The sequence below is a fragment of the Lepidothrix coronata genome, unplaced genomic scaffold (genome assembly GCF_001604755.1).
Source record: "Lepidothrix coronata isolate B3197 unplaced genomic scaffold, Lepidothrix_coronata-1.0 Scaffold92, whole genome shotgun sequence".
Lineage (NCBI taxonomy): Eukaryota > Metazoa > Chordata > Aves > Passeriformes > Pipridae > Lepidothrix > Lepidothrix coronata.
This window is the reverse complement of record NW_016690272.1, coordinates 2,559,992-2,580,923: the sequence shown is the minus strand read 5'-3', so window position 1 is coordinate 2,580,923 and position 20,932 is coordinate 2,559,992. Positions and strand designations below refer to the sequence as shown.

Here is a 20,932-nt window from a genome sequence, read left to right as displayed (position 1 = left end):
CACGTTTCCAAGGGAGCAGGGCAGTTCCTGCAGGATCAGGGATCTACTCAGAGCTGTAACTTTCCACTGCCCAGCCGGCTCCTCGTGTGCCCCGGGCTGGCCTGACCTTTCCTCACACAGCCCCTCACTCTGGGCTGGGTTTGTGTGCATTCCAGAGCCCTCCACAAGGGTAAAACCGGGAAAAAAACAGGGAGGAGGAAAGCTGATGAGACAAAGAGTAAGTGAAAGAAATGAAACAGGAGGTGAAATCAGGAGGTGATTTGCTACACGACCCTGATCCAGTTTCCAGAGAAGTTCGTGTTGCATTAACTACAAAGCAAAGAGAATCAGGCCCCGAGCCAGTTGTTCTGTCATGAGCACAGAGCACACTGAGAACAGGCATCTTCTCCAGTCTCTCACCTGACCCACACCTGTGATTGAGTTTGCAAATTTGGGCCCTAAATACAGAGCCCTCTGCTGAGAGGTGTAGCAATGTCTTACCTCCACACAGCTTCTTTTGTTTAATAACCCTCCACGTGTGTTTAAAGACAACTTGAGAAGGAAGGATACACATATTTGTCCCTTTCATGTCCTTCCTACCATGAAACCTTCTCCTTTGACAGGTGAAAAATGCAGGTCCTGCTCCCTGTCCTGTCAGACCCCCAGGGATGGCACACAGCCTCTGCCTGGCACTGCCTGTGCTGTGCAGAGAGGGCTGTGCTCTCATCCACATCAAGGGAATCAGATGTCTGCCTTGAACAAAAGCTCACTCCTTTGTCATCCTTCACCTGTCCTCCTCTCACCTTCTAACATAACCAGCCTTCCTCAGAAAGGCTGGACTAAGCTCCTTTTAGCTCCCAGATCAAGGTTATAAACCACAGGAGCAGGGAGAAGCCTGACTCAGAGTTTGCTGGGCTCTAAATGCCAGCTCTCTGTTCCCTTTTGTCCCGGAACATGGGAAGGGGTGGTGGTGCCACAGGAGGCAGGTGAAAGACCTGGCTGTGTAAGCAGGAACAGCAGCCACGTGAGGCCACAGGAGGAGCTTGGATCACTTTTGTACTGATGCTAAAGCAGGGCTGGACAGTCAGGAGGCAGCAAAAGATACAAAGTGCAAGTTCCACATTGGTGGGATGGAGCAGTTTGCCTCCAGCTTCTCAGGCCCCAGAAGCTCAGTCTTTGCAAAGCTTAGTTTTAATGACAAAAGAAATATAACACCTTAAATTTGACTGCCTTACCATGTCCAGTGTTCTGCCTCAACTGCGTTCTCAGACACAAAACATAATCCTGAGATTAATCCCATTTGATTTTAGTGACAGCAGTGAATGTTTTACTCACAGGGAACAGCACGAGACTTCCTGCAATCCAAGGCTCCACCATCCTTTCTCTTCAGGGCTCCCTTGGGATGAACAACACCTGCAAAGCCCAGAGTCATGTCTGTGGTGGAACCACTGCAGCCAGAACAACTTTTCTAGTTGTTAATGATCCACAATAATTAATGGGCTCTGTTTCCCAAAATAACTTATTCCCATAATGTCCAGAACTAATCTGCCTTTGACTGCAAAACATGAGCATCTCCACCTTTTCAATCCTCCCTGAAAACAGGTCCAGTACTTGGTAATCAAGCACTTCATGGCATCACCATGTGAACTTGGAGCAGAGACCACAGCTCCTTCTCCTCTGTTTTACTGGTGCTCCAAGGCCCTGGAGCCTCAGGAGGTCTGGCACTCACAGCTCATTCTGTTCTAAGGGCATACTTTCACCACTGATAAGAATTTCTATGATTAATTCTTACACCGGTATTATCCAACCATCTCTCCTCCCAAAGGAGATTTAACTTACCTTTTAACCTGAGGACTAAATGAGAGAAGGGATTAAAAGTCATTCCAATTGGCTCTTCATACACTCCTGCAGTATCTCAGCTGGTCTCCATGCTGGTCTCCTTCGTGATGTCTCCCAAGGCAAAATAAACTGTGTGCTGACTGATCTAGGTCAGGAATTGGTGGTTATTTCTTTTCTTGTCTCAGCAAGATGTGCCACAAATCCTTCTGTGGGTGTTTTAGTGGACCCTGGGACCCTGCTGTTGGAATTAAAGACAACCTGCCAGTTCCTGTCACACAGGCAGAGACAGGCACCACTTTTATACCCCTTTGCTAAAAAAATAGAAAGGAAGACACGTCACCAGAATAACGAAATAAAAGATGCCATCAGAAAGCAAGCACATGAAGGTAGGGTTAAATGTGAGCATAAAAACAATTCAACAGAAAGAATGACTCCCACATTGTCTTGAAATGAATGAAATTCCTAAAGGATATGCTCTGCTTCCATTCCTGCCTTCTGTAATACTACAGAAACCACAACCAACCCATCTGTGTGGGGAAAAAACGCAAGGGAACTGTGCTTTGCATGGACCCAGCCCATAAAGTGAAGGATTAAGGCATTTCCCTCAGAAGGAAGCTTGGTCCATGCTGTCTGAAAGAACCTTAATGATATAAGTACATGTGGCATAGAGAACCTGGGTGGCAGTTTTACCAGTTATAGCCATGACAGCAAGATCAAAATGCAGTAGAACAAAAAATACAGTTGCAATTTAGAAGAAACAAATTGAAATGCACTCCCTATCTGAAATTAATTCACTGCAAACTAAGTAGGTAATGGTTCCTATTAAATTAAGGGTGTATTTTTAAATCCACAGCACTGGATTGAGCTGCACACCCTGTGAAACTCAAGCCAGCAACATCCTTGTATAAATTTGTTAAAGAACACTGCTTTTGAATCATTGGGATGCTGCAGAATCCACAAGAAAAGGGTTGTATAAACCTACAGGTTTTAAGTCATCCACAGCCATTTTCTCCTGATTTCAAGAGGCTGCAGACAAAGGGTGTTCAGTGTATTAAAGAAGGTGAAGTTTGCTTCAAACCTGAGCAGCATTTTCCAGCTTTCCCCAGAGTAAAAGTGTTCTTTTCTTCCAGAAATACAAAGCAGGTTAGATTTGGATTCCTGCCACAATACTTCCCACTGTAGTGAATCTTACCCAAATCCAGAGCCTTTTACATACAACAAAAAATGCAAGAGTATTAAGAAAAGTGATTAAAAAGGGGGATAAGAAGGAATGCAGAAGTCAGGAGCTGCTTCTGGTTTCAACAATGAACAAGTGAGATGTGGCAGAGTCCTGTGGGAAATGTATTTGCAGCCTTGCTCCTGGCTGGAGCTGGGGACATGGAGCTGCAGCAGTTTTGCCCATCTCAGGCTGTCAGATACAACTTGGTATCTTTTTCTCCAACAACAATATAAAAAAAAACCCCAACCCTCCTAGCAAATTCCAGCAGACTTTGAAGGGAAAATATATAAAGAAAAATTAAGAGTTGTACACAGGAACGAGAATGTTGGAACCCAACTGACTTCAAACAAATTACATGGACAATTATATGTTTCACTTGCATGAGTCACTGCTCTGATCACAGTGGCTGTAATGCTGCAATAATTAACTACTTTCCCCCCATGAAAATTCATGTTAACTGTGCTCTTACTGCAGTTCATTTTCTCAGGCATAACAATCAGTCACAAAAAAAGCAAAGATGAATGTTTTGGGCATCTACCTACCTGCAAAAGAAGAAAAAAAATTGGAAAATTAAAAAGCTGAATATTTTAACACCTTTCTGTATCATTGCATTTGATCCACCTTTTATATACTTGGATAAATAAAATCCTGCCCTTCTGAAAGCAATATCTGTTTTACTTAAATTGATGTTTATGCTTTGAAAAGCAATCTAAAATGAACTAATTTACTGTATTGACTTTGGTACCTGTGTTTGTAGCAGGTAACATGTATGAATGCATACATATGCATTTAGATAATTCCAAATTAACTAAACCAAAGAATTTGAATATCTTGTCCATCCAGCTTTTCAAAGCATATACAATTATATCATCAACTATATGTATCAAAACCAGATCAAAAATATGCTTTTAGCTGCCTATAAAGTATTTTTACCCCAAAGCCCTTTGCAAAGGAGGTAAATACCTCTCTCATGGACAGGGTAAGCTGTGTTTCTAACCAGAAGCACACCCAGGGAATCCACATTTCCAGGCCAGGTGTCTCTCCTGGAGGCTACACTCCATCTGGAAATGAATCCTTGGGTACATAAGCAAGTGAAGTATCTGGACCCCTGAACATGATCCTGAAGCACAATCTTCTCACGTTAAAGGGCTTTTTTCACTTACACTTTCTGGGATTTTCTCCCTTTGTATAGAACAACCATTACCAGAGGGACACTGGATCCACTGTTTATGCCCTTGAGAGATAAATAAGGAACAGCCAACAAGGAAAGAACCAAATCCCATTGCAGAGCAATATCTATAATCAGAATGTACACAACATGTATTAAACACACAAGTGATAACAGGGATGATCCTGAAACAGCCAAGAATTCAATGTGACATCTGAGCCTTATAAAAATCCCAGAAAATACAATGGCCTATTATGAGGCTGTAGGATACAAAGAGGTTTCAGCTAAAAGGCCTTATGTAACCCTGTGTTAGGCTGGAGTCCCCCAGAGCAGCAGCTTTATTAGTCCAGGCTTAACAACGGGACAAACAGCAGAGAAAAATCCATAGGGGGAGAATGAGGGTTTTTTTTTTAGACTCTATTAAAAGTAAAAGTGATAATGACATATACTGTAATTATGAATTATTATAGAAAGGGATGACTCCCTGTAACGTGTCCAGACAAACCATGTTCACGCTCACAGCACAGTTTACACCTCGACTTGGCTCAATTCTGGTAAAACATGACTGACTTACCTGTTAAAAAGGGTTTCCAGGCTCTATAAAAATAGGGATGAAGTTGGAGGGCACGTTTGGGAAGGTAGGGGTGGGAAAAAGGCTTAATGTACAACTTTGCAGTTTCAATTAGCACATGTGTAACACTAGTTAGCACTTAATGCAGAGAAGAGGTAAGAACAAAAACGTTCCTGTTATTTACACTGAATTTCCCTCTTTTACCACACTGTCACTTCAGTTAAAGTCACAATTCAGGCTCTGAGCTGAAACGCAGCTCCCACCAACACCAGTAGATGGCACAAAGCATTTATTTCACTCAATTCATCACGGTATTTATTGTAATGCCACAGAATCAGAGAATCACTCCTTATCTCCAGAATGGTGCAGTAATACATCCCTCTAACATAAGAAGCCTAAGATTTTTACAACCTTTAAATTAATTTTTAGTTTTTTCTAAAAACACTTAAGATACATATAGCACTGAACAAAAATTCTATTAGAACACATGGATATACATTACATACCTTCACTAGGTAAAAAGGGACTACAGATGATGATGAGAAATGCCAGGAATCAATCACAGATTGATTAAGTTGTTAAAACACCTTCTGTCTTAGAAAGTAGAAAAGTAAATTAGAAGGGTAGAAGTAACATAAATCAGGTTCAACTCACAACGAGGGGGAAAATAACCATTTATTTTAGAATTAGGTAAAGATTTGAAAGAAACAGCAAATAATCAAACCTTTAAAAAAAACCAAGAAAATTTGACAAGGAAAATAATCAAGAGCCCTAAATATTTGTTTAAAGCAAAAAAAATAAATCTAATAGCCTATAACCAGTCATACAATATCATCTATGAATTCCACATAATTTATAAAGAACAGGAAAAACAGACATTAAAATAGTTTTTATTATTTAAAAAACCACAAACATACAAATTCCTGAAACGCTTGTTTGCTTTGCTGTTACAAACATGTTGGAAAGCCTCAGTTCCTGGAAAAACAAAAAGGGAACAAAAAGTGAATTACACTGAAAGGCAGGGCTGGGGAAGTATCTCCTGTTCTGTAAAGCACAACATTTGTATTTGTACAACTTTGACAGAATTCTTGGAATATTACAGGCAGAAGACTCAGGCTACCTGACTCCATGTTTTAAACTTGCAAATATAACCTATAGCTCCATAATTATAGGATTTAATGATACTTAATTTTATATTTTCAAAGAAATATGATGACATCATGCCCCTCAACAGGGCAAACCACTTAGCTTTATAGCTGCTATTCACTGCACAAGCACACATTAAAAGCTATGCAATCATATGGTAAATTATGCTCATATCTGCTGGTCAAATTACAGCTTAATAACATGAGAAAAAACTGTAAATAATGCCAAGATGCATGGCTTAATTATTTTAATAGCAAGTAATTTATCAAATAATTATGAAAAATAAAGAAGCAGCCGGGTCTAATGGGCTGGAATAGACAAGCAAGAATGTTTTTCTGCACTAACCCAGGACTAAAAATGTTCCTGATAAGAGCATCTTGATTTTTCCTCCAATCCAGGACAACTCCAGGCAGGGAAAGCTCCAAAGGAAAACTTTGCTTTTGACAGATTTGTTTTCTGCCGAACCAATCCCATGTTGTGCCACACGGAATGCAAGGGGGTGACAGGGAATACGCAGCCAGCAGTGGAAGAACTGCTTTTCCACACCAAACCCTGGTTACACCAGCTGAGGTGTAAAACTCAACTCATTAAAATTTGGGACAATTTAGTCTGGGGCACTTGACAAGCCAATATTTTGATGGCAACATCAACAATTTGACAGATAAACCCAGAAGTAACAGACACTTGCTGGCTGCTGCAAGGAAACCACATTAGCATAACTAAGCGACTCAATGAAATTTAGTGTCACGTTTCCAAAGCAATGTTGTGACAACATCATTTTGCAGGATAAACACCCCAGTTTGACTGCAGGGATGGACAGCTAGGCTGTTTGCCTTAATTCCAAACAGCTCAGATATCCACGCATATCTAGAGGAAGGTGTCCTTGCCCATGGCAGGGGGTTGGAACTAAATGAGCTTTAAGGCCACTTCCAACCCAAACCATTCTGGGATTTGGTGTCTGGGAGTGACAAGTGGAAAAATTCCTCCTGTGATTGTTGATCTTCTTTGCTGCTGTGCAAGCCTAGAGAATCTGTGGGGGTGGCAAACACCACAGATACACCCCTTGTACACAAAGCTTTTTACCTCCTTGTCACCTTCTCACCTTGTCATCCTAAAACTCAAACCAGAGGAGGAACAGACTCATTGACTGTAATTGAGGGGCTGGTTTGCTCAGGAAGGCAATGAAACCAGCTTTCATCTCACAAAGGGCTGAGGAGGGAATCAGAGACACCAGAAAGTTAAAAAGAAGCAAAGAAGAAGTCTGTCTGTCTCCAGGGCATGTGAATTCCCTGCTGAGGGCCCCTGTTCCAGCTGAAGAGGCAGTGCTGTCTCTCCACCCAACCCTCACAATGCCTCTGTAACACATTTCTGTTCATATGAGCAGTGGAATCGTTTAGAGTAACTCACCTCAATTTGATTGGAATGTGTTAGAGAATGACCACAGAAAAAGCTTAGTTGGCAGTTCCGAAAGAAAGCAGCAGTCCCAGGGATGAGTCATAACTAACATGGAACAGCACTGACAGTCCCTCATGGCGGGACCAGCAACAGGCACTGCACTTGCCCTTGAGAGAAGGGAAAGGAGGTTCCAGGCTGAGCAAACTGTCACTGCTCCACTCCAAAGCAGAACACTCAGCCAGGGCTGGGGTTTTGCTCCCAACAAGGCATCCTGTCAGATCCTGTCCCTGCTGTGGACAGAAAGCAGAGCACAAACCCAAACTGACAAACTAAATAACTTTAGGGGTCAAGGAAGAGAAGTTGGTAGAACTGGGCATTTCTCTGATGGCTGCACCAAGGGAGTATCTTTGTCCCTCGTGAGTAAGCACAGAAATGGATTGAAGCATGGATAACTTTGGCACAGCTGCTGACAGAAATCCTGCCCCAAAAGCAGCTGTGGAAAACTGCCTTCCAGCTCTGGCAGTGTCCGTGTGTCCATGGCAGCTCAGGTGTGGCAGATCTCATTCTACTATGACCAGATTACTTCTTGGCTAATCTGATCTCTCTCCAATTTCTGGGACAAGAAGATTCAGTGGATTTCTCTTTAAGCCCTTAGAATATATAGGAATGCCTCTGCTAAGCCCACACTGTGATTATGGGCCCAAATTTAGAGGACAGACTTGGAATTTCATGGTCTGAGATCCCAACACTGTTGACAGAGCAGCTGTAAAACAAGCACTAAACTTGTACTTCAAAGAGCAACTTGCCATCAGTAGAAACCTAAGGGTGGATTTGTAGTAGGGGAATGAATCTCCATAAGCCAGATTCTTTTTTGATTTTTTTTTTTTAACAACACAAGGATGGAAATGGGTAAAGGTTTGTTCAAAGCTCAAATCCCAATTTCTCTAAAGGAGGAGGAACGAGCTGGATCAGAAACAGGCCGAGGAGACCTCAGCAGGAGACAGGAGCAGGATTAACAAGTGAAATTGCTGTGTGACAATGAGTGTTGCTGAGATGGAAAGCACAAAGTACTGGCTGACAAAAATAATGATGATTAGACTCACAAGTGTTTTAGATACAAGATGATGGAGGTGATGATTTGTCCCAGCTCAACAGTAAAATATCATTGCTATTGGCTATTTCCTTACAATCAGCCCCCTCCAGGACATACAAATGCTGTATTTTGATTTGTATTTGATATATTAAGATTTGGTGGGAAGTTTTCTTCCAGTACGAGTAATGTAACTACCACCCTTCCAAAACTTCAGGAAAAATCTCTATATTAACAAAAGAAATATGAACTGCATTCCATTGCTTAGCTAAAAATAAAAAAAAAAGCTATTCTAGGTCTCTCAGAAAACCTTAGAGGTGTATTGAATTTGCAGATTGGTCAGCAGCAAGTTCCAAAAACTTACCAAGATCCTTAAAATTGTATTTTCTGAAGGGACAAAAGACAGAGCAATTATTGTTGCTGAAAGTAGCTTCCCTGGGTCCCAGACTACTATTCAAAGAGTGATTACAAACTAGAGGGGTTTCTCTCCAGTCAAGGAAGGCCAACAAATGCCATACTTAAGTATTTTAGCAGCTCTTGCCACAGAGAATTTATTGTCTCCAAACAATGAAAATAAATGCAAAATAACTCAATTGATAAATGCTGGCTACAACCTCCAGAGAGGAAGAAAACCACCCCAAAACCAGAATCAAACCTGTTTGTTTGGAGCCTGGAACACACTGATTTTGAATGCCCTCCAATACCATCTCACCTGTTGTGACACTGGCCTTTTATCTGACACATTTGACTTCACAGTTTCATGTCAAAAATATTTATTCTCCAAATCTGAGCAAGTCCAAGTCCACAGATTCCTCAAGTCTCACTTTGTGTGGATGTTGGGAGATTTCTTTCCTACATTATTTTCTGACTTGGTAAATTTTTGGGGGGGATATCACCTGTCTTTGGCTCTCTCTGTGTGTGCACTGTGCCTTCAAATAACAGGTTCTTTAACTTGTGGTACCTTCAATCCCACTAAAAAATTATAAATACAAATTATAGCTCAGAGGTAGAAACACTCTTCTTTTCCTCTTGTGGGTAGCTATTGCAAAGCTACAATTAACCTCAATTAATAGGAAGGGTAAACTTTATACAAAGAATATGCTGTTCAGGTGTTCCTAATGAGAGCAGCACTTGGCACTGTTTAATCTGTCTGGAACAGGGAGCTCTGCTGGGGTGAAAATTAAAGTGGCTAAAGTTTAATCCAAGTGCAAAGTGGGTTTTTTCCCCCCTATACCAAAAGCAATTCTGGTAATAAAAGCTGCCTAGAAAAGCCAAGAGTCTGTTTGGACCCTGAGTGCATCAACAGGCCTGAATTGCCCTCCCCAGCCTCAGGTGAGCCCCCCAAACACCCTCTGCCCACTGACACACTGGAACTGGGGCTGAAGCCACTGCTCTGTGCTCAGTCCTGCTCCTGCTGTGCCTCATTCCAGTGGACTTTCTGGATTCCTGACCTCCAACCTGCCTCCTCCCCACAGGTCTGTGCCATTTCTGACAGTCATCACATTTCTGGTGCTCACTGGGCTGCACCCAGAGCCTCTGAGTGCCACCACCTTCCCCAGCTGCTGCAAAAGGCATTTTCTGCCATCCTTACCTCAGGCACTGGGGTGACAATTAAGACATTTCCCACTGCTCTTGCTCCTCCTTCCTCCTGTCAAAGTAAGAGATATTCCAAGTGCCAACTTCCACTCTACTGACAAGACTGGTGGGTTTTTTTGTCAGTTCCAGCAACGTCACTAATGATAAAAAATTGGGGGAAATTGTACCTCCTTCACAGTTTCTATTGTATTAAGGTTTATATTTTCAACTAATCATGTTTCCCTCACATCCCCTGGGATACATTTTATATTCTGCACACAAAAACTATTTCCTACTGGCTTTCTCAGTGCTGTCACAGCTGTAGTAGAGCTATGCAAAAAAACCCAGCCCTCCATGGATGCTGTTTGTATCAGCTCTACACCTCCCACATAAACCAGCAATATGGACCTATGGTTTAATCTTTAGCCATCAATCCAGACTGCTAATTATTTACATGTACTAATGAGTTTTTAGTGTTGCCCAAAGTAGAATATACTGGAAAATGCACTGTAGAAAAAAATAAATTACCTCCTTTGAAGTGAAAGGATTTTGACTTCTGATTTTTAGATTTTTTTGTAATTGAAAACTTCCCTGTGCATCTGAAGTTACTTTATTTGTATGTAACTTGGCTTTTTAGCTGTATACCTTCAAGGGGAGTTACACTGCCTGATATTTCAGACATACAATAAATGTGAAGGAAGGAGAGCAAACATCACTACACCTGATCAGAGGCTTGGGAATGTCCTCACCCAACCTAAACAGGCAGGTACAGCAGAAGATCTGAGTAAGAGTCTGGGTAAAGGAAGAGTTTGAATAAGATAAAAAGCTTCAAAGCCAAGAGGATACATTTCATTGTCTCATTTTCCCCTTAATTTTTTATATTCTTAAATTCTGGGAATATACAGTTTAAGACATTATAAACATGTACTGCTCCCCCCTTTCCACTTAATCCTATTTACACACCCATCCCTACTGGAAAATAAGTTTTCTACAGCCACAGTGATCCATATCCAGGTTAAAACTAATCACTTTTGTCAGGTGAGATTTCAGTGCTGGCTCGAAGCGTGTGTGAAACTCTGGCCTCATTAATCAGCAAATTTTACCTAATTACCAGCAGCCACAAGGGATGATCCCGCTCCTGGAACGTTTCTCAGCTCCCATTCCCAAACTTGCAGGGTTGTGTTCTCCCCTTCCATCAGCTTGTGACCCAAATACCAGCACACATGAACGAACTCCCAGCACCCTCGAGCCCCAGTTTGTCCCTGCAGTGGTCCCTGGCTCCGAAATTACTGCTCTGCACAGTGAAAAGTTCTTAACAGAAGTTGCTCACCTGATTTGGCAGCTTTGGCCTCACATGCACCTTATTCCAGCTGGTGTCAGGAGGCAGAGGAAGATGTAGGATCAGGATGGGAAGATGCAAACAAATCCAGGCCCCTCTTGGAATGCTGCTCCCTGATTCCCCCCACAGCGTCAGCCTGGGAGGTGTCTTTGTTCCCCACTAGGAAAAGCTGCTCCATTCAGGATTTCAGAACATAAACCCATTTTATTCCAGCCAAACTGGATGGCTTGGTTTGTGTTCCTGTGACAAGCTATTAATCCATCTCTTACAGGACAAGCATCCCTCCAGGAGAGAGGAAAAGCTTTGCCTCTGGACTACTTAGGGAACAACACAGGGCTTTTACAGGCTCTTATCACTCCCCCAGCACAGTGGGGCTGACAATGGCACATTTTCTTCCAGAACAATCCACTGTATCCATTTCCCCCCCTCCCAAGAACACAACTGAACTGTTCTAGAAGGTTATAGATTAGACAACTTATTTAAAAGAGATGAAGCATTTGACTCTTCCCCTTCCTTATCTGTTTCCATGAGAAAATCTCCATGCTTTCCCCAGAGTTCCCTTCTGTGCGTAGTCTAGACTGTCATAATATCTTTGACAACTACTTTTATTACACAACTTTAAAAAACAGTCTCAGAGAACTTGGTTATTAGAAAAAAAAATTCTGCTTTGAATAAGATAGGACAATGTGTGGCTTTTAAAAAGCAAACCATGAATGCCTCTATTGTTGGTTTGCTTTCAAAGTTGATTTCTCAGTCTAGAAAAAAAACAAAAGCCACCAAACATATTTTAGATTGTGCCAAACAGTAGAATCCATAGGAAGATTTCCTTTGCCTACAGAAGTAGTGGAACATGGAAAAATATATTTGGCCTTAAATTGCTGTTCTAAATGATAACAAAGTATAATCCCAAACCAACAGTAGGTAAAATCTGTGGTCACTGATTCACCAACCTATTAAAACAACAAAACTGGAAATCCTTCCAGTCACAGCTAAAAATTCTGCATTAGTTTTTTCATTCTTCTCCAGGCAGGACCCATTTCACACTGCTCTGAGGAATCAGGTGTAATAAACACTTGTAAAGCCATTTTGTTGTATTATGGCCACGATACCAGAGTATTTACAGAAGAAGTGTCCTCACTGTGCCTCTCAGCTTACATGACATTTTGGATTAAAAACAAGGCTGCTTTCGATGTGGTTTCTGCTAAGCACCTTTATATTAAACTATTTTTGGTGCTATTTTAACTTCCTCCACAATTCAACCTCCTGGACTACTCCTCTGCACTGCTTTTGGGTTGGAAAGGACAGAAGAACCTGTCAGTGGTAAGTGTTAAATGGAAGAGATTCCTGCTAATGGATTATTGATCCTACCTGAGTGACCTACTGAGTATCACACACAGAATGACTTTCTCCCCTTGCATATTAAAAATATTAGCATTACATGCTAATTATTTTCATGAGGGAAAGCATCAAGCAGAGGTTACATCTCCACTGCAAGAGGAGGTGGCATCTGTTTTTCAGCCACAGGTTTTATGGGGTATTTCCTCAAACTCAGAGAAACCCCTTTACAAAAGAAATCAGTTTTAAAATTTCCATTACTCTGCCATAACCACAAGCTTGTTCTGCTGAAACACTTCACAGAGTGATTTTCTACCTCCCTGCAAGTGGCAATTTTAAACAAAGCAAGAGTGAAAGACTTGGCAGATGAAAAGTGCAATTTTATTTCATGTACATTGTCCCAGAAATCTTTTGTTCAGTTCTGTGGGCTCTATGCTGACAGACATCTGAAAACTAAGATTCAGAACCCAAAGTCCTTTTCCTAAGGGAAAGGGTTTAAGGCTAATTGCTGTTAGGTGACACTTAACTAAATCATCCCATATTTCTTTCCTATAGCTGGAGTAAAAAATACCAGTATTTTAGTTTTCCTTTATAAAAAGTCACTTTTCAGAAACAGCCTGGTCAAAAAGAGCCATCTTCACATAAAATCCTGGCAGGGGAAAAAAATCATCAAACTAGAGAGCCTATGAACACAGAGAGTTTTCAACCAAGTTTGCAGTGAGGTTCAAATGGTTAAAGGCACCCCAGGTTTGCATCTGTACAACTGTCACACTGTGCTAATCCCGGCTTTCCCTCTGCTCCACACAGCTCCCTGGAACACTCACAGGAGAACACATGCTTCTAATTACCACTTTGCTCTGTGCAGGCAGCTCTCGAGACCTGCATTTCCCAAATTATTGCAATCCAATTCCCCGGGAAGGAAAGCCCTGCAGCCAATCTTTCCCACAGCCCTGGAAGGAAGGATGAACTCACCAAAGGCCTCTCCATCCCCACAGACGAGTTGGCCACCTACAGCCACACCTTCCCTGCACCTTTCACATTTTGGGAAGTAACTGGAGGTGTTTTGACACAATCCTTTCTTACAGGGAGAAGGGAAGTCCAATTTTTGAGAGGGGAGGTGTTGCTGCCATCCCCCTTGGAAGTGTGGTGACCTCTGGCACACCAGGAATGTGTGGCAGCCTCTGTTGCAGTGCTGTTGTTTTCGGTTTCTCCTTCCATCCAAAATTGCTTCTTGGTACCTGGACACAAAAAAACAGGGCCTGCAGGGATGTTTCCTTTAAATGAAATTCTCCAAAGGATTCTCACAGAGAAAAAAGGAATCTAAGGATATAGAAATGCTTTTTTTTTTTTTTTTTTTTAGCCCTAATTTTCCCTTCAGAGTGGAAAAGATCAGCCACAAAGGAACATGATCAAAGACTAAGTTTAGTCACAGGTATGACAGAAGAGAGCAGCAGTTGAAAAACGCAGCTTGCCAAAGGCTGAACGTTAATTTGTGGACTGAAAAAAGAGAAATGAGTAAGAAAGAGAAGCAGAGCTTAAACAGGAAAAAAAATAATCTAAAATCAAGGAGTTCATTGTGAAAATATGAAAAAAAATATGCAAGAGTCCTAATGAATTGGATCAAGATTGCTTAAATATTAATGATTTACATTCAGAAAGCTACCAGCTCATCTTCAAAAATTGTGGGAAGAACGTGAGAGCTTTTACTTCAGCACAGATTATTTGCCCAGAACTGAAAGCTGCAGTTTCCTACAAACTGCTCCCTAATATCACCTCTCCAAGAAAAACCTAAATAGCAATTTGGTTTTACTCCTTTCCTTCTTCTACTCCTTTTTTATTTTTTTTCTAACATAAAAAAAAAAAATTAGCTTGCTCATTTTGGAAAGTCACAAAAGAAACTTGTTGTGGAATTATAGTTGTGTTCATCACTTGGGACTATATTTTAATTCCCAGGCTATTCCCTACAGAACTGGGAAGGTAAAGGCAATGCATTAAAAACATGAGGAACTGCTGAGGGGCAGTTTGGAATTTAGGCTCAGTTCTAATGCTATGCCTGGACTGAGATAAACCTCACTCAGAGGTATAACCTGTATTTTATCCTGATATGTTTATGAATTTGGCAGCCACTAAATCTACCAATGATCATGGAAGTGCCATCTTTCACAGTCATATTAATACCCTTGCACTCACATCCTGTGATCCACAATCCCACTTACAGAAGGATGCAAGAGATTGTTACTCCAGAAGGGGTGTCACTGTTACCTGTGTTTATAAAGTGGTTTTTTCAGCTATCCTTTGCTCTCTGTGGGCAGTTTAAAATCAGATTAATGACTGAAAGTTATCATATGCCCACTAAATCATAGGGAGGACAGAGCTTCATCAATTTTATAATCAAGAATTTACTACAGACAAAACTATTATCTTTGCTATATCTATTCCTAAATTGCAATCTGGAGTTGGTTTACTTAGTCAAGAGAAAAGATTAGTGACTCAAAAGGTCAGGTAATACCTGATAAATAATAATATAAGATACATTATCACAATTAAATATTAGCTGTTCCATTTGAAAGAAAAAGTGGACCTAAGTGACAGACAATTGCCCAGAGACAACTGTTGGGTTTAACACAGTGCACAGTTTATTGGGGAGAACCAACAGCCTGTGCCAGTGGCATTTAGAGCACTGAACATGATGGATTATTTTAGCTCAGATTCCTGAACCACCTTTACAGTTTGGTTCTTATTTTAATACCTACCTTTCCTTAAAAAAGACCTGAAGGTGCTTTGAAGTTGCAATGGGTCAGACCAAAAAACAAGGCTAAGAGGTAATATCAAAAGCAGGTAAGTCAAAAAACCCAACCAAACCAACCCCAACACTCTCAGAACCAGGGAATGTCTCCAAGGTGACCAGATCTGGTTTAACAGTTTAGTAGTTCTTAAAGAACAATTTATTTGAGACTTACCATATTGCTATATAATGCAAAAGGAATATTTGTATCTAACTTTGCTCACTTGTTTACACACAAAGTCCCATTTTAAAGATTTTTTGGTAAAAAATGTTTTAAACTCACTTATTTGAAGGACTTGACTAGGGGAAGGGGGAAGTTTCTTACCTTTCCCTTTGCCTTCTGACCTCATTTGGCATCAGCACAATTCACATGAACGTGGGAAGCAAAATTTGGCTGGTAGAAGAATTGCATCAGTGAGACAGCACAAAGATTACACCTCAAAAAGGCTGCAGATGGAGAATTTGTCCCTTGTAATATACTGTGGGTTTTCCCAATGTTTTGCTTGGTTCCTTCTGAGGCTCTTTTTCATGCATTTGGACACACTGTGAAAAGTTATTTTACAGGCTTAAATGTACTGTCTAATCCTTATTTAGAGTTTTAATTATCCGAAATACTCACCAATGGTGTTTATGGTTCATTGCTTGAGGAAGTTTATGGATGATTATGTTCCTACTGGGCTTTTCCTCATCCGTGTTTTACACATTTCACACCTTGGCTCTCCCAGCTGTTAATTCCCAATCACCTCCCAAATCCTGCCCATCTGGTTACAACACACTGATAATGATAAACTCAGGTTCAGCTACAATATTCCAGGAGTGGTCTCAAAATTACTTTAGGCCACTCCCCTGCTGCTGTTGAAGTATCTGCTCACAGATACTCCCTAATTATATTGTCCTTTCCTTGGCCCTGCCACAAGCAAAGGCAAATCTAATTTGCTCTCCACTTTCTCCCTCAGCTATTACTATTTTCCAAGTCTTCCCTTGTACTGAGCTTCTCATTCTGTTTTCCAAGGACACCAGTTTATATTTGTCCCCCGCGCTCAGTTACATTCAATTTCCTGTTTCCAAGATTTTGAGATTATGTTGCATTATTTCTTTCTGCTTGGGTTTGTAACACCTGAGTTATGATCATCTGCAAATGCTGTTAATATTCTTCTTACGGCCTCACTGAGATCACTGATCTGGGACATTCATCAAAACAGACCAGTTGCTTTCTTCCACACAAGAAGAAATGAAACTAAATGCAAAATTAGTTTGGCCAAAGAGACAGTGGAGTGAAACAAAAGTAATTAAAGTATGAAAAAGGTACATCAGAAACTCTCCCAAAAGAAAAAAAAAACAACTAAGAACAGCAGCAGATGCTCCATGAGAAGAGGGATGCTCAGGCAGGATTAGTTTTGCCATTTCTACAATGACATGAAGTAAGAGTGGAAGGACAGAGCAAATTCTCTGCATTCCTTTCATCAGCCAAACATATTTCCTGGTCCTGTCATGTCAATAATCCCAGAACTAAGTTGACAGCTGCCTGAGAAAGTGGAAACCACGAGGCATCTTTCCCTGCTCTTGGAAGGAAGCTTTGGCCATGGACACAGAGGGGTAAAGGAACGACTCTGCAGTCAGGGCACGGCCCCCAGGAAGGAATAGTTTGGGAAAAGGGCCTTTGCTGAACAATGAGGTGGAGGCTGGAGCTGTTTACAATGGCACTCCTGACAGCAAGGGATTGCTTTAGTTGTGTGTTGCCCAGACATCCCTGAAAATTTACAGCTGGCAATTTCCTTGGAATGCCTCATTCCTTTCACTTCAGCCTCACTCGACACCTGCCTTCTCTTCTCCTTTGCCTTATTGCCCCAGCTCTGTTTTTCTCCCTTCCCTGGTCTTTCCATTTACTAGTCCTACTTTAAGTCAAGGAATTCTGACACTAACAGGATGTTTTTCTCTGACTCCTCCTGCTGCCAGACCCTCAGCTTTCCTGGAGGCACAACTCCTAATGCAAGTACAGCACCCAAGAAAATCCCACTGCTGCTGAAAAACCTCAGGAGACCAAACTGACTCCAGCTAAACTGGTCAAGAAAATTAACAGGAAGGGTGTTCAAAACCCCCAGAAGAGTAAAAAAAAATAAATAAATGTTTGCATAAAAGATAAAAGGAAGAACACCACATAGCTCTTTAGCTTTGGGGTGAAAGCCAATAAGCACTGCCCAGCTCCTTCAGTCCCTCCTCCACCTTGAGCTGCCAGACTTCCACAGGGTTTTCCATCTCTTTCCTGTGCTGATGGACCAAAACCCAGGCATGGTGTTCCAGATGCAGCTAATGAGAGACCAGCAGAGAGAAATAATCACTTCACTTGATCTCCTGGTTATGCTCCTTTTGATCCAGCCTAGTGTGCAGTTGGCTTTTATCACTCCCAGGCCACAGTGCTGACCTGAAACCCAAGCAAATTTTTCTATTGATTCCAGCAAGGCCTAAATGCCAGAGTGAACATCTAATAAAGGAGCCAACAGCCAGGGCACAGTGGTAACAAAACAGCAAGAATGAGCTTACAACAACTACTGACAGCGTGTGTGGGAGAGGAGTTGGGATCCACACACACACTCACCCTGTTCAAACAGCTGCTTTTTACTGGTTTCTGAACCAGCCTTTACCTGGCTCCTCACAGAACACATGAGAAGGGGTGGATTTTCTCATCCCACGGCATGTTCAGCCACACAGGGAGGCTGTTTCTAAAAAAAAAAAATAAAACCAAAAAACATTAAAATGTTATTTGAGATAAGCACAGCCAGTGCTATGGATGAGCCAGGAACTCTCTCTACTCAAACACAGGATTTAGCTCACTAACAAAGCTAAGCCCTGTTGTGTTTTTAATAAATTGTAATTTATTAAAACCACAATTCATTCTGAGGCCCCACCAACACCTGACGAAAATGTGAGAAGCTGCATCTGCTCCCCAAATAGTTTGCACTCAGTTTAACAAACTAATTTCAAGGATTGAAACATTTTTGTGTGAAACACACACACGCAAAAGGAAAATAGAAGAGAGCCTTCAGAACAAGCAGAAGGAGTTAAAAAAAAAACCAACAACTGAGTTTTTGGTCTCTTATATCAGTTTGTTTTGAACACCAGGGCCAAGAACATCAAAACACACATAGGAACTGTTTATTCTAAGTGCTGGAGTTACAGCCCTGGTCTCACCACCACCAGCTTGCTATGTCTATCCATCCTTTTGGAATGACTTTCAAATTCAATCTCATCAGCTCCAGTGCTGCCTTCAATTACAGTTACCCTGCAAAACCTACAGATCTGTAAATTCTTAGACAAGCCAAGTCACCAGAGCAAGATAAACAAGGTGAATTAAACACAGCACCCAGACACAGATGTTACAGGATGCAGTTACTTTTATGCATGATGAAAAAAATAGAGAGCATTCACATTCCAGCTCTTCAAGGGTCTTATTTATAATTTTTTCCAAGAAATTTAACTGAGAAATTAAGTACAGTAATACATTGAGCCAGGATTACATCACACAGGACCTACTTTGGCTTCACGAGGTCTTGCACCCTCTCAGCTTCTACACAAAACATGGATGTGTGCTGGGATAAAAGCATTATTTTTCCAACAGAAAAAGTAGAACAGCCCCACAAAATGAAGACTGAGGAACTGGAATCCCCACAGCCCTTCCAGAATTTGCAAAGCAATCAGAACAGTGTAAGTAAGTGCAGTGATGTTTATTTCTTCAAGTGTGGTATGATTTTCATTGTTCTAGAAATCTTTCGAGGGTCACTACAGAAGCCTAACTTTGAAACTGTTACGCTCCACAGAAGGCATGGATTAAAAAAAAATCAGATGGAGAAAAAAAAAAAAAAATCCATGTTTTGAGCACAACCCAGTATTTTCATGGCCAAACACACACTGTCTGTGAGGCCAGAAAGCCGACAAAGGCTTCAAAAACACACCACTAAGTTTCTTTTTTGTGACTTATTAGCAACAGCACAGTAAAGTACCTGTCTGCTAAGGCACAAACTTCCCTCCAGTGGGAGTTTAGCCAGGATCTTTATTTTATCAGTTTATTATTATTTCCATCAATAAGGACTGTCCTACAGTTCTTATAATTAGGGAAGGCAACTATCCTGAGGCTAATTTTCCTATATAAAAAGAGCCCAGTGTTGCAATGATGTTAAATATCCTCCTTTTTCTGGGCTGTGAGCTCCAAAGCAGCCTTATCCAAATAAACAAATAAGAAAAATAACCTTCTGAGAGAGCATCACTCTTCAGTTCAATTCTGAATTTTGCACACACTTTGCAATGTCATAATTTCACATTAAGCTCCCAGCATTAATATATATATATAAAAATAAATATATACTCTTGGTTGAATGAGTTAACTCCCACTTAAGCCCACCAACACCTGAAACTCTTCTGGAGAAGCTAATTAATTTTTAAAGAAGCATGAAGCTTTATTTAAAGGTAAACTTCAGGATATTGCCAGCAATCCTCCAAACATTATATGCATCTGGAATGTAACGAAAATTATATAAGCTGTAGAGAAGTTTGATCTGGTGAGGTTACAAAATGCTCTGACAAAACTTTAACATTCATACAGAAAAACTTGAAGATAAGCTTTATTAAGCCGGGGCTGGAATTGCTCTTAGAAAACAAATACTGAAATGCTTTTACCAACTAAAAAAAAGTAGAGTTATAGGATAATAAAAGTAGAAAAATGAGAAAGACATAGGCAGCTTGAACCATTAGCAATCCTGATGTTACTGAACACTTTATGTTGGCATTCATAGCTTACAAAATGATCCCAAAGCCCATTTTCAGATGATTTTTTTTCTCCTTTCCAAAATTCTGGCTTCCAAATGGTCCCAAGCATGCTATGGCACAGTATTTCTTCTTATACTTACTCCATTTAGTTCTGCCACAAATTTTTAGCAAAACCATGGAGACCTTTCACCAGCAGGTCCAACCAAAAGCTTCTCAGAGCCTTCAGGTGAGAAACAAAAAGTAATTGAGAGGCTTCTATTTCACCAGACAAGTATCAGGGCAGACCCCTTAAAATCAAAACTGATAAAGAAATCACATATAAAGATTATATATGTATATAAATATATATACATAGGAGCACAGATCTCTTTTTCCACAGTGTAAGAATGTAGTTTGGCAAACAATACAAGTATCAAAAGATTAATCTCTCTGTATGGCACTGAATAGTCTACAGGACTGCTAAGGACAATTTAAAACTTTCCTAAAGGTCAGTACTTGTACTTCCAAATCTTTTCTTCCATTTGGGAAAAACCCAACCAAAACAAAAAACCCAAACAAAACCCCACCAAACCAAAAAAACTCACCAAATAAGTCACCCCCCCCCCCAAAAAAAAAACCCACCCGAGCAAACCCAAAGTTTTGTCTAGTTTGCTTAGTTTTTTTTAAGTTCAGAAAAGAGATTAGGGCAAAGTAAAATGATTTTGTGAACAGAAGTCAGCTGTGTCTGAGA

The 20,932-nt window shown here is 40.9% G+C and overlaps 1 long non-coding RNA gene across 1 annotated transcript in view; it reads right to left on the bottom strand.

Annotated features, from left to right (window-relative positions):
• Positions 1 to 20,932, bottom strand: part of LOC108500651 — a 190,385-nt gene that overhangs the window by 22,803 nt on the left and 146,650 nt on the right. The gene's annotated exons all lie outside the window — the stretch shown is intronic.